The sequence below is a fragment of the Diabrotica undecimpunctata genome, chromosome 2, assembly GCF_040954645.1.
Source record: "Diabrotica undecimpunctata isolate CICGRU chromosome 2, icDiaUnde3, whole genome shotgun sequence".
NCBI lineage: Eukaryota > Metazoa > Arthropoda > Insecta > Coleoptera > Chrysomelidae > Diabrotica > Diabrotica undecimpunctata.
This window is the reverse complement of record NC_092804.1, coordinates 101,706,809-101,722,544: the sequence shown is the minus strand read 5'-3', so window position 1 is coordinate 101,722,544 and position 15,736 is coordinate 101,706,809.

Here is a 15,736-nt window from a genome sequence, read left to right as displayed (position 1 = left end):
GGTGTCGATTAACAAACATTGTTTTTATTTTTATAAATGCTTGTCTTGCAATTTTAATGCGTTTCCTTACTTCTCTACCTTGGTCAGTGTTTTCATTTACCCAGGTTCCCAGATATTTGTAGTTATTCACTCTTTCTACTTGTTTTCCCTAGATATCTAGCCTTCCTACTGTATGTTGCTTAGAAATAATCATGCACTTAATTTTTTTGACGTTCATTTGTAGTCCATATTTTATACTGACTTGATGTAATCTATTTACTAAGCATTGCAGTGCTTCTAGACTGTCTGAAAAAACAGCGGTGTCGTCTGTGAACTTATGTTGTTCCGTTTGTAAGATTATTGTTATTGTTATTGTAAGATTTTTCCGTTTATTGATATACCCTGTTGTTCCTCTGATATTGCTTCCTTAAAAATAGCGTCGCTATACAGATTGAATAAAAATGGGGACATCAAGCAAGCCTGTCTAACATCTCTTTTGATTTTTATAGTTTCTGTGTCGACATTTTTGATTCGTATGAATGCCGTACTGTGTTAAATTGCTGAAAATGAGGTCAAAACTTTTCGAAAATCAAAGATTGTCCCTTTTACTAGTACCAATATTTTTATACGGCATTAGGTTGCATTACCTACCTAAGTTATAAATGCCGTACAAATATGTTTAAACAAAATGACTGGTAACGTTAACTAGCCAGTGTAGCAACCTGTACCGATAAAAAGTGACGACATAGTTTCTACAGCTATTATTACATATTTATATTCAAATAACATGTAAGAACTGCCGAACGGTAGATATTTTTAATAATTTTGGGTCTTTTCACAATCAAGATGTGAAAGCGTAATTAATGCTCAGTGTAAGGATACAGAAACAACATCAAAAACACTAATTCACATAAACAGGTATCTTCTATTAGTAAATGCTTAAATATATCATGAAATATCAAAATCATACAGAAAAATTGTGTTCTTACATATTTGACGCACTTAGAAACACCATAAGCTTATATTATACTTACATACAGTACATTATTACCTGAAATATTATTTTTACGCTAATATGTCAACTACATTATTAAAACTAGCCTTACGGGAACTTTGATTTTTTTATTTACCCACTATGATCAATTTGGTAACTCCCATAAATAAGCATTCCATTTAAATTCAATTACCAATTTTTGTTGCTGAAGGATCCAGTATCAAAACCTAATGCAAAGTAAATGAACCCCCATTGTTAACGTTGACAGTTGCTCAAAATTCATGATTTGGGTAACATATGGTCGAAAATTCATTGTATACCGCAAGACTTTTAAGGTAATGCGAACAAATATTTCTAAATATGTATGATGAAATAATTAGCGGCTCTTCTATCGAGGTGAAGAGAATGACATATAAATGATTTATTGTGCAAATAGACATTCCAAATAAGTTTTATTAATAGTATTATAGAAATAATTATTATAGTTCATTATTCAATATATTCTTTGTTATACGCTTAACGCACAAACTGATTGAAAAAAATGAGTCTCAAAATTATCTATTTATTTTATTACAGTAAAATAAACTACCAATAAGGCTATTGTCCTTAGATTTAATTTGCAGTAAAAAAACGCATATTTTATCACAAAAATATAAAATAACAAATACCCTCACGCGCTCACCTAAGTTAACTAGTGCGCAAACTTTTTACACAAAAAATACTATTCGTCAGAAAAGAAAATCTCTATAATTTCACCTTTTTGCAACTGTTTGTTTTTTACTTCTTTTGGAACTTATTTTCTAGATACTTTCAATGTCCCATATACATCAGGTTTATTGGAAATAAGTATATTAGCAGGTTGTGGTGAATTATAAAAATTGTTTATAGTCAAACAGCATCCTTGATTAAGTAATGGCTTCGCTAAAGTCACTAGTATTTGAGCTGAAACTAGAAGATCTGCGAAAGCTGGATTAAGATTGGTTTGTTTTCCTATGTAGATAAGAAAATTTCACACGTAACCACCTTTTGATTCACACAACAGATTTTCAATGGAATATATTGAATTTATCGAAGCCAACCTTTGTATAATAGTAGGCTTTTATCGATGGTTATGTGTTTTTTAGGTGTCAATGCGTCACGAAACTTGGCACATAATTTTTTGTACAGTGGCCAAATTTTGTTTAGATCAGTATTAGGATTTTTCAAACTGTTTCTTACATATACATTTTGAAAAAAATAGGTATCGTCATTAGTGGATTCTTATACTAATCCTGTGTTATTTTAGTTTTCTTGATTACGCTTTGCAAAATAATACGGCCCAAAAAAAACTCTCAGAAGTTACTGGATACCAACTACTGTGTATATTTTTTTGATCCACATATAGGTTATTTTCTTCTTCAATGTAATTTATGATGTCATTATCCACGAAATATTAAAAAAATTGCAATATATTCCTGTCTGTAATGGTACAATTGTACCCGACATATCAGTCAAAGAAAAATATGGGGTGCAACAGCATTTGGCTGTAATTCGCACCATAGTTCGTATCACACTTATATTCGGCACATCATCCAAAGTTAAAGAACTTTTTGAAGAAAGATCGATAGTTCTATCTGAACCATTTTTATCCACATTAGCTTCAGCATCAGATACATCTGAACCTAATAAATCCTCGTCACTACTCATTTTGCAGTCGATAAAAGAGACGAAAAAATATTCGATCTAGATCTGCCTTTCTAACGCACTAAACATCACTAATCATTCCAGTTGTCAGTCGATCTTCAGAAGTTTAAAATTGAAACGAGAAAGCAAGTGGGGAAGTGCACAAATATTTTTAAACCCGAGTTATCTCGAGTATGCTAAATTAGAAACGTAGTACAAGCCCGAGTATGGTTAAGACGTTAATATGGTTTTGAATTATGATTAAAGTACAAATTTTAATTGAAGATACTTTATTTTTAACTTTTCTTTTTACTCCACATAAATCGTACATAAAATTCAATGTAATTTAATTAATTTTGTGTAATTTAATTTAATTTAATTTCAGAGTGTTATTTATTATTTATTATATTTTATTTTTATTTTTATTTCATTATTTATTATTATATTAATTAATTATTTGTACATTAAGTGTAATTAATTTTAATCAATGTAATTTAATTAATTTAAAAAATCTGTTTAACATTTTTTTTATTTGTATTTTGGTAACGATTTCCGGAAGTGAAACAATAGTAGATCATTTCTTTTTAATTTTGGGCTTTAAGGGTATACGAGCCCCTTCACATATCAGTTGGCCCAACGTTATATTGAGAATAAAATAAATTTTATTTAAAAAAAAACAAAAGTGTAGCTTAAATTTTAGAAGTTTTAATGCATCAAACAACATTTTTGAATTTCCACAATTATTATAGAAAATATTTTTCTAAATTTATAAAAACAATTAATTAAATAGAATAAAATAAAGTGACATCCACTTTGTCATCCACTATTACATCCAAAATGCTGCATATAGACATAGTTTTTACCAACTTCTGGAAAAATTCTGCTGTAAATAAATCCCATATTTCTTGTAATTTTTTCTTTAATTTATTGATGGACCTGGCACGATGTTTCCTCAATGCTTTTTTCATTTCGTGTCACAAACTTTCTATCGGACACAAGTCCGGACTGTTAAAAACCCATTCCGGAAGTGGTATACCATGGTATTTAATCCATTTTAAACTCTTTTACTTTTAAGACAAAATCTTCCACTGATGTTAGACTTTGTTCCATAATCAGTAAAAGAGATTCTTCTAATATCTTCAAATATTTATCCTTATTTAAAATTCTATCGATAAAATGCAACTTTCTCACACCTTTAGATGACATGCTACCACAGGTCATGACAGACGCAAAAAATTAGACTTCCTCTTGAGATAGTCAGGAATGAAAGCTTAATTTTTCATGCGAATAACCCGACTCCTATTATCTCCAACACACACTTTAAATCTGGGCTCATCACTCCATCGTATTCCATCCCATCGTGTCCAAAATATATGCTCTTTTGAGCATTTTAACGTACTTTTCCTTTGTTGTAATATTAAAAGTGGCTGTTCCTTAACCTAAAACATAATAAATTTTTTCAAAATAATTAGTAATAATTTGTTTAACTACATAACTTAATTTGTAAGTACCAAACACTTAATATAAGTTCCATGCCATTTTTCAATATTAATGTGTCTTAATACCCTTCGATCTGTTTCGGTTATTTTACTTTTTCGTACATTTTTAGGTTTTGAACGAATGAACTTGTAGTTTTGTATATTCTGACTATATTTCTTATACTCTACCGTGACAATTGTAACATATTCGCGATTTACGAATTGGATGTTCCAGAATTCAATAATTTAATGATGACTGAACAAATTTTTTCATCGATAACTGTACCCCTACCTATGTTAAAATCCACAAACGGCATGAAGCTTTACAATCTTACAAAATACGTTTAAAAATAATTGACAATTGTTTTGATGTCATTTTTTTCATGGTTTTACCGTAATTTCGAAAAAATGAACGTATGTTGATGTAAGTAAATGAATAGCCACAATTTAGTGTTTTTTTTTTTCATTTTGAAACCTTTGAAGCATAAACTGCAAATTCCAAAGGGGGCCAACTGACATGGGAGGGGACTCGTAGTCTAAGATATGACAGTAAAAATAGTAAAAATCTTCTGAATTATTCTTATATGCATTGATTTGCTTAAAATTTTTAAAGAAGTTAAAAAGAGCTCAACTAGTAAAATCTACCTTATGGCAATCTGTGCTTTTTTTTTCTCTGGGGCTGTTACCGCCCCTACTTGGGTGTGGAAAAAGTTTAACAAAAAGAATCCATAGTTTTCGCGATAAGTTAATTTTAAGACAAAAATGTTTTCATCAAGTTTACAAATTACAAATCAGAAAAGCGTGTTTTTAAAATGGATTTTCGCAAATAAATCCAAAAATTTATTTTATATTAAACACTGGTGATATATGAAGTTAAGTATATAAAACAAAGAGATTTTTTTAATTATTACAGTAAAATTAATACTAACACAATTATAGCTGTTCAGAAGTAGACTTTTATTTATCAAATACAAAAATCCTACCATATGATGTTGAATAACTGAAAAACGGTAAGTTTCTTATGGTAAACTTATAAAAAAAATTTTAAAGATCTTAAAATGACCACTGGTAAAAGTAATTTGCATAAAAATTAAGGTAAGTTCAAACCAAAATAAAGTCGGTTTATACTTTTTGGGACGCAGAAAGTAACAAACTTACCCCCGCTAAAACCACCCTGGTTGAAACTGTTCGTTGTTCATTTACAATTTTCTCTATTTATATACAGACATTATATTCTGAAAGTTTAATAGGTTAAGAATGTTTAATTTTGAAAATATCCGAGGTTAAAGTAAAGAAAATATTTGCGGAATTTTCGGATCAAAAAATCCCTTTTTTTTAAGTAATTCAACTATATATTATATTTTCTTCAATTTAGCCTCCAATGTTGTATGTTAAAGTAATTAACATTATCATTCTTGTGGAAACGATTTGACAAACATAGGATGTAGCTTTATATGAAGAAAGAGAAGTGGAATTTTTTCTGGTGACACCAAGTATTATTGCAGAATATTATTTTTCCCAACCGACCGACGGGAATGATAATTATATTCCTGTTATATATACACTAGACACCTAAACCGAATCATAGTAGTTGCTTCATATTTTTAACTGTAAAATACGTTCTATAGGACTCATTGTATAGTAAAAATGATCATTTATCAGTATAAACATCTTTGCTTCCTCTTTTGGCTTTTATCTCTTGAACAAAAGTAGACAGATATGTTGTTTAAAATATTATAATAACATTTTAGTTGAACAAAAATGCTTAAAATAATTATTGTCTAAAATGCTTAAAATAATTATTGTCTTATTTAATTATTAACAATTATGCAGTGGATTTGTATTAATAATACTATTAAGTTGATTACAATTTGGTAAACTTAAGCAATTGTGAGTTGGATAAATTTAGTTTTGACTCAAAAAGAAGTTGTTCGACGACCGAATGTGTTACAAACTGTGGTAAGTATAGCATGGTATAGTTGGGATATGATAGGTGGAAATGGATATCAAAAGCAGAAAACAGGAACATAGAGCTGTTACTAAAGCTGAAACTCGTTTCTTGAAAGCGACAATAAAACAACCACAACATGCAGCGCTTCAATTATAAACATATTTTTAGGAATCTCGTGCTAATGTAATTAGGTGATAGACTGTCAGTAGAAAATTCTTTATATTTAAATTGTGGTCCAAAGATGTGGATTCACACTAAACTGAGGGCGCATCAATATACGTATTGACTTCTGAGGACGAGAAAACATAGTAACTAAAATTTTAACAATTAAAAGTACCAAGTAACGATTCCATTTGTACACGTGCAATAGATGCATATTGGAATAAAGGGAAAGAGGTCAACAATTCAATGAGATTAGATACTATAAGCATACTTTTTGTTATTGAATACGTTTGTGTTTAGGAAGGAATACATTTTAATAGCCGAACTGTTATTTTCATAAATTAAATATTGACTGATTATAAATATAGGAGGAGATATAGACCAGATATATATACAGAACTAATAATTGCGACTTTTATGAGGTAATATACGTGACATTCGTTTTTGTCGATGACGCTGCCCATCCCTATTATACGAAAAATTCGTAAATAAAAGTACATGTCTTGTCGGGCATCAATTGTATTGAACATGTTTAGGTAAAAACGTCGAGGTAGTCAAATTGTAGCATGTTGAAATTCCTAAACTATTCAATATTTAAGGTATAACAATTTCCTAGTACGTTCCTGGCCAAGTTTAATATTTCGCCGATTCCGGCTATATTATGGTGTAAAGAAAACAACCCAAATTCCAAAATCCAGTTTTTAACTACAACGAAAATAAATTTTATCGATTGGTTCGTGTTTAAAAGAGTTGTTTTGATTCATGGTTAGATACCCTGTTGGTCAAGAATTTGGTTGCGAGAACGAGTTTTTAGGTAAAAAACGGGGATAGCAGCCGGTCGGTGGAGACAGAAAGATCGGCCGAGGGAAATTCAGGTCAGGTAACCAAATGGGTAACGAGAGTGCAGACGTTTAAGTGTGTAGGTAAAGAGACCGGCAAAAGTTTGTCAAAAATAGTGGAATTTTCACTCTATGTAATATGTCGAATTTGGAAGAGTGACCACTGTTTCTAACTTCTAAATTTGTATTAACATCTGAAAAGTAAATAAGATGGTTCCCGTTTTCAAGATTTGCCTAAATGCTCCCTTCAACCTCGCTTTGTTCCTGTTCTGTTCCTAAGCAGTTTGTATTTGATCGTGTGGCAGAGAGTTCAACCCCAGTTATATTTCCAGTTATGGTTTCAGAAATTTCAAGTTAAACCGTGAAATTCAGGTAACTTTTTAAGTGATTAAATTTTAAAGTAAAGACAGACATTTTTTTGCTAAATAATTGCTTTTATAACAAGTTAAATTTTTAATAATAAAATATTGTTAAATCTTAGGGTGTGGTTATGCTGTCAATCTAATTGTTCTTTGTCATCAAAATTAAATGTTGACATATCACAGCTAGCCATTAATTTGTTGTGACATTTTTTATTTTTTGTTTGTTTGTAGAAAAGCTTAACCTTTATGGGATTTTCATTTTAAAAAGATATCTTTAGTTTTGATAATCTATTTCTGCCAGTTATTAATAACCTAATAACAGTTTTGTAAATTTTGTAGCAATCCCAACTTGTGAGTTTGTAAACAGATATGATATATGTAAGTTTTTATTTTTATTTTGGTATAAACCCATGTAATTATAAATATCATAATTACTTCTGCTAATCTGTATATGTAACTGTTTGTTTGAGACAGAAATAAATGTTTATTTCATTTCTCTGAACTATTTTGTTTGCTTTATTTTAGAATCATCTCCTAACCGTTTGATGTGTTTTTTATTTTAGGGGTATTTTTCCTAAATCCAGCAAGTTTAGGGTTCTTCGAAGCGGCGTCCTCCTTTCAAACAGCTAGAAGTCTTTTTCCTGTTGTCCTTATTTGCCCAGTTGTCCAGGAGATTTATGTAAGTATCCCTTTGTTTCATGTTTGGTAGTTGCAACAATTCGATCCCTTGTTATTCAACTTATCCACGACCCAGCTCTCCAATTAACCCCTGAGAGCCGTCCGCATAAGTTTCGATTTATTTTGCTTGCCCTTTCTTTGTGCCCAGTAATTTCTATCCCCAATCTTCTACCCCTTATAATCTTATTCTATGGTACGTAAAATATTTCGTTACAAAATCAGATCCAACATTCAACCCAAATATTATAAAATTTGGCAAACAAATTGAAAGGGATCGAGTATACTATACCAAAGAACTTTATGAATAATTAAATAAGGTCCCTGTTAGTTAGAGTGACTACACCACGAAACGTCAAATAAGGGCCTAGTTATTACTGAAATTTGCGCAGAATTAAAATGTTTTTAATAAAAGTGGATTGACTGATTTTGGTTTTATTTTTAGTTTGCCACTTTATTAGAAATTTATTTCTGATAAAAAAATTGTTATTATTGATTCATCTGGAGGTCTTATTAGACTAATGCCAACTCATTGATCACAAGATTTTTCTTTTATATCAACTCCTAGTGCATACAATTTTCAAAATCTAGATTTATATATCTCAATTTTCGAGGAGTATATTTTGCAATCTAGTCGACTTTTTAATTACATTCTTAAGAATTTTGGTATTGTTAATTTATAAAAATCAAGCTCACAAAACTTGAATTTCCATTTTGTGTCCATTTATGTTTTTCCTTTAGTTATGTAGGTTTAAAAATTTCCATGTCATTCTTAATCTTTAAACCTTTCCTTAACCCTACAGCAGGCGCGCCGACTACCGTTTCATAACCGAGCGCGCTGTGTATTTTGTACACAATTTGTACAACACATTTTAGTTGATTTTACCAAATTTAGTGCTTTTTAACAAAATGGCAACCACGATTTACAAAAATAGTTTATTGTTAAAGTAGAAACCCTCAATTTAGAAGAGTGATATCATAGTTTAAACGCGGAATATCCTCAAATTTAAATGTACACAGCGGCCCTCGAAAACTGTTTGTTTTCTCGATTGCAATTTGCGTTTCCTCATAAGAAATTACAGAATATATAAAGTAGTATATTTATTTGTGCTTCTCTATAGTAGACTTGACCAGAAGTTGTCGTACAATGTAGCCAATTCTTGTTGACAAGTAGTAATTATGGTCATACAAAACCTGTATTCTTCCATGCAGCGATTATTACCGTCATAAAAATACAAAAAAACCTGATTTTTTCAATAGTAAAAATTAAGCACAAAATTGTAATGAAATAAATTTTATTTATATGTTCAGTTTCGTTACATATTTAAATTTATAAAATAAAAATCGATATTTTAAAATAATATTTTTCAATCGTTTGGCAACTTTGGAATTAGCGACGGAATTCCGTTTCAATTCAGATCCACAGAAAGCCGTAAGACTAGTTTTTGTCGAGCGAGTGCCCATCAACAATAGGTTATTTACATTGGCGTTTCTGAGGGTAGGGTATTTTATGCGATAAGTTTGTGTTATTGATAATACGAGTGTTATAGTTTGTCGTTTTATAGTAAATTTTTAGTTATATTCTGTGATTATTTGGTTTGAGTTTTATTGGAGTTGGACGAAAAACAAAGTTGTTCCAAGAGAAGACTGCAAAATTCTGATGTTGATTCCAAAAATGAAATGCCGCAAAAGATACGGAAAATATTAACGTCCGAAGAGAAGGTAATAATACGAAACGTTTATGAAGGAATTGTCGGCAGAAAAATGGAATTAAATGTTAGCCAAGCGGTCGACATTTGTAGCAGTTTAACAAAAGTATCTGTTAGCTGTATTTATCGTGTACTTAAAAATACATCGGAAAATAAAAAGCAAGAAAAAGGTAAAACTGGAGGTAGAAAAAGCATTGTTTTGGATAACGAGACAAGGAATATTATACGTCGAAAAATTCATTCATTTTATTTTCGGAGTGAAATTCCAACACTGAAAAATATTTCTCAGGAGCTCGAACACGATGACTCCTTACCCAAGATATCTCGTAGAGTCTTAACCAGGACCATGCGTGAAATGAACTTTCGATATGTAAAACTCAACAGAAAAAAAAGTATGCTATTAGAAAAAAATAAAATTATTGTGCGGAGAAGAAAATATTTAGAAGAAATACGCAAAATTCGCAGCACTGGACGCAAAATATGTTATTTGGATGAAACCTGGATTAACCAAGGTTGGAAAAGGTCATACAGTTGGAAAAGTTTGGCAAGATTTAAATGTCAAAAGTAAACGCGAAGCATTTATAGAAGGCTGATATACAGGATTAAAAGCTCCATCAGGAAAGGGGCGGCGTTTAATCGTCACCCATATAGGAAGTGATACAGGGTTTCTTGATGATGGTTTTCTTCAATTTGAGTCGAAAAAAACGGGTGATTATTAAAGAAATTGGAAGGGAGGATTCAACAATGGCTTACAGAAAAGGGGATTGCATACGAAGAATCAATTCTCAAAATTCAGCTCCTTGACATTGCACGGTTAAGGAAAATTGAATATCTTAAATATGCTGTAGATGAAACTGCAAAAGATTATGGTGTCAAAGTTCTGCGTCTACCACCTTATCATTGCGAACTTAATCCCATTGAACTTATCTGGGAGCAAGTGAAAGGAGAAGTAGCACGCAATAACAAAACGTTCAAATTAAACGAAATTAAGAAACTTTTGATTCAAGCCATCCTCCATGTAACTCCAGAGAAATGGGCTAAATGTATAGGCCACATAATTAAAGAAGAACATCGTATGTGGGAACTTGACACTTATATAAAAGTTTTACTAGAGCCAATTATAATTACACCAGGTAGTGAAGATAATGACAGCGATAGCAGTACTGCATCTTCAGGTTTAGACAGCGAATAATATTTTCTAATAGTTTAATAAGAACATCAGCATAAAAAAAACCAAAAACAAAAAGAAAACGAGAAGAACATAGTAAGTGTGTATAGTGTTTGTATTTAAACACATCAAACATTATTTTTATTTTGTTTTTATAGAATTTTATTTTGTTTTATAGGATTTTATTTTGTTTTGTTTTATACTGTTTAAGTGTTTTGTTCATTTTATTTAATAAGACAATATGGCTCTTATCGAATACCCATTTAAAAAAAGTATCGCGCCACAAGACATACCTCTAGGGTGGTGTGGAAACTGTCTTAAAATTTGTTTTAAAAAAATTTCATTGTGTAACTCTTTAAGGACGGGTCACGTCAAAAGACGTTTTAGCGTAACTTCCGCGACAGCCGGTTGGTATCAGTAAACTTTCTGCAAAATTACTTCTTTTTTATAGCTTTTTGTTTGTGGCATTCTGTATTTTTAGGGGAATGTAGGGAATGAGCCACAAAATATTTATTCATATGTTTATTTATTGACGTTTCGATCTCTATATCCAGAGACCGTTTTCAATTATACAAATGATAGTACTATTTATTTTCTATGGCTTTTCGCTTGTCGTTCTGTATTTCTAGAAATGATGTTGGGAATAAGCCACAATATATTTCTTCAAATGTTTAATTTACGGACGTTTCGATCTCTATAAAGAGACCGTTTTCAAACATACAAATGACAGATATATTTATTTTTCTATAGCTGCTTGTTTGTGGCATTCTGTATTATTAGGGAGAAGGTTGGACATAAGCCACAATATATCTATTTACATGTTTAATATATTGACGTTTCGATCTCTATTCCGTTTTTAAAGATAGAAAAAAAAATAAACAATATAAGATTATAAAAATATATAATAATATACAAATAAAATTAATATAACTATCATTTATATCTTTGAAAGCGGTCTTTGGATATAGAGATCGAAACGTCAGTAAAAACTTGTAAATAAATATATTGTGGCCTATTTCGAACATTAATATTTGAAAAATAAAATATAATAAACGTTAAAATAAAAGTAAGTGTACGTCACTGGATTTCCAAACAGCTTTCCGCATTTCTGGGCCTTTAAACGATGACTCACTCTCTCAAATAGTGAAATTATACCATACATAAAATAATAAACATAAAACATGTACCTACGGGTTACTTCACTTGATTTCTTCTGATTGCTGCCTTCCATTGTTCTTACATTTTACGCAGGTAATTGTGCTTTCTGAATGCATTTTACATACAAATATTCTACATAGCCCACATCTCACTATTGTGCTGGAATTTTTTGAGCCTGGACATATTGCACAACGTCCACGTTTTCTAGAGCTTTGCACTTCTGTTCTAGTAGGTTCTTCACATGATTTATATTTCATTAGAAAACCTTGAATATCCTGAGGATATTTTCGCTCTTTCTGAAAGATGTACTTTCATTAAACTCAAGCTTAAATTCTTTAGAAAAATTCGGCGACATATTTTGGGATTTGTTTTATTGACACAAAACAACACCTGCGCGTTGATACCCGCCATATCCATTAGAGAAAAAATATAATTAGTGGCCATCTTCTGGTTATTCTTTTTACAGAATATGATGCACACATTTGGTCAATAGTATCCACACCGCATTTTGTGGCTTTATAATCTAGAATAATTTCTGGTTTTTTAGTTTCGACGTCTACGGTGGCAGTGTGATGCATCGTGGATAAAAGTATGACCGACTTACTTTTTTTTGGAACAAATGAAACCAAAGTGACATTTTTCTGGAATCCAAAGAGTGACGTTCCCACTTCTTTTTATTTTTGGGGTAAAAATTCAATAGGTATTTCCCTTTTGTTTTTTCTCAAAGTGCCAATTGTAGTTATTTTATTTTCCAAAAGGGAAATAGCTAAAGGATAACTGGTATACCAATAATCGGTTGTCAAATTGCGATTTGAACCTTTTATATAATCAATAAGCCTATCTACAATATCACTGGGAGAGTTTGATACAGCAAGGGGCCCCTCAGGTTGCCGTCCACAATAAACTGGCTCTGTCGTGGTCATTCTGTTCTTGTTCAGATTCAGAATTGTGATCATCATGGTGTATTATTTCTTCATCTGTCTCAGATTCATCGGAATATTCTATTTCACTAGTTTATGTTTCTGGGTCTTCATTAAGAATTTTATATAACTCAGCATCAGTTAAAAACTTCTTTCTAGCCCTGCAAAATAAAAAAAAGTAACACACAAATAATATAACAATGCAACTAAATTCTTACATAATATTCTCTCAGCGTAGACGTTATATTCCTTCTCAATTATGTTACAATATCCTGTTCAACCTAAAATAAAGTAAAACTAAAGTTAATTTGACTTTAATTTCGAATTACAACTTTTTATAAAGTAAAATAATTAATGGATAAAATACTTACACTAGAAGGCGCGCCGTGTATTATGTACACAAAACCGCCACACTCTTGTATTTCTAAAAATTCTCACAAAACTCAGCTGCAACAAAAAATATTACTCAACTATTCGAACTACAGATCTCGGACGTGTACAAAATAGACGGGCGCGCCCACTATTCATTAAGGACACTTATGCCATAGAAAAATTGTTGCAGGGATTGCAAATATTTTTAAATATTTTAAATATTTTATACTAGTCGTATACTGTCGTTTGTTTATATTTTCTCAAATATGTTTTTTATTTTTCCTACAGTGACCTTTTTTTACGTGATGGTACTTTTATTGGTCTATTTATATTTGATATATTTTATTTACAATTTTATTTACAAAGTTAAACAATTATTTCTTGTCTTTTGATAAACTTTTAAGTGGTTGTAAATATTGTTTCTAATGAAACCTCAATACGAGTAATAAATTTCATGTAGTCGATTAAACATCAATCCAACTAATCCTTTACGTACTTGATATGCTTGTCTATTCATTTCAATATAATAATTTATTAGTATTCTGTAAAAACTTGTTACAAACTTATATTACATGTTTATGATATATTGGGTCGTAAACAATGTATGCACATACATAAAGTCATGACAACACCTCATACACCAACAACTCCCTAGCGCACGTTTACCGCACAATTATTTAAACTAGATCAATTAGATTTTCATTAGAAAATATTTTAATAATAGGCCAGTAACTGGACAAAATTAACCAAATGAAACATAAAGATATAAAGGCCTTCGATTCTAAACTATTGACTCAGCCATATGAATTTGCTTGGGCTCGTGCCCTCATTTTTCAAATTCATGAGAAATTAGTACACTTCACGTCATATAAAACTGGTACACTTTTTTTCCCAATGTAAACCTGTATTCAGACTGGACACAATAATGGTTCGTGAATCAATTCGTTGTTGCCATCACAGATAACGGAATTTCAGTAAATTTAAATAAAACGTAAAACGTAAAAAATAACGTTCAAAAATGTATAAAGTTTTTTAGGGTATTGGCACAAGGAACATTTTAATGCATCTACTGTAATTTTATACTTCAATTACTTACAGAACACAAACTGTTGACTGTATGTTATGTCAATAAGTTTAGTAACAGGCAAACTACCTAAATTAATTTAATATTTATTACATAAACGATAAATGTGAAAAACTAACATTATACTTTATCCTACGTAGATTATAAACTATAAAATATCCGGGGCGAGAAATGCTTTTTAAAACGTGACAGTATTACATTACAATCCAATATATGACTAAAATGTTCCTTATGGAGGTTGAATCTACACCCTAATTTTAATCCGTTTTATCTATAAATAGACTATTACTTTTTTACATATTATGTATAAAATATAAACAAAAAACATTTACCTACCCATTAAGATGCATATTTTTTTCAAAATTAAATGATTTACGGTGTATAAATGATAATGAGAATAAAATTAAGCGGAGTAAGATATCATCGTCTGTCTTAAAAAATCCTCTTATAACTGAAAAATGTTGGTTTAGTATCTACAGATGTTATCAGTGCCTGAAAACTTCCCGAACATATCCGAACGATTAAACATAAAAAATATTGCTCGCCATCAGTCAGATTTGACAAGTTTGTCAAAGTGAATTTTTAAAGATGCCACGTCAGTTAAGTCAGTTTGATAAAACGAGAATAATTTCAAAAATAGAAGATGGTTGGTCTATTCGACAACTAGCTCAAGAGTTAAATGGAAGCAAAAAAACAATCCACAACATTAAAAAGAATGGGAAAACGAGCAGACTTTGGATAGAAGGAGAGTGAGTGGGAGATCAGTTATTACTACAGCCCAACAAGATAAAACATTAACTAATTATTTAAGAGCGTATCCTTTCCATACGGCAAAGCAAGCAACTGTTAATACAAACTTTAATGCTTCTATAACTACAGCATTAAGAAGAATTAGAAGAACAGATTAAAAAAATTGTGCAGCCGTCCGAAAATACAAATTCAGCGAGAAACATAAACAAAGTAGACTCCTATTTGCTTTAAATTACATTTTAAATGATCCAGTCAATTTTTGGGACCGTGTAATTTTTACTGATAAAAAAGTATTCCAGTCTCATTATGATGGCCATATTAGGGTTTATGGACCGCCTCGAAATAGGTTTAACGAAAACTATATTTTATCAAGTGATAGGTCCGGACGGTTCTCTGTAAATGTTTGGGCTTGGATGTATAGAGGAGATTAAGGAATGTGTTGGAGAATTGAAGGACGATTCAATACTGAAACC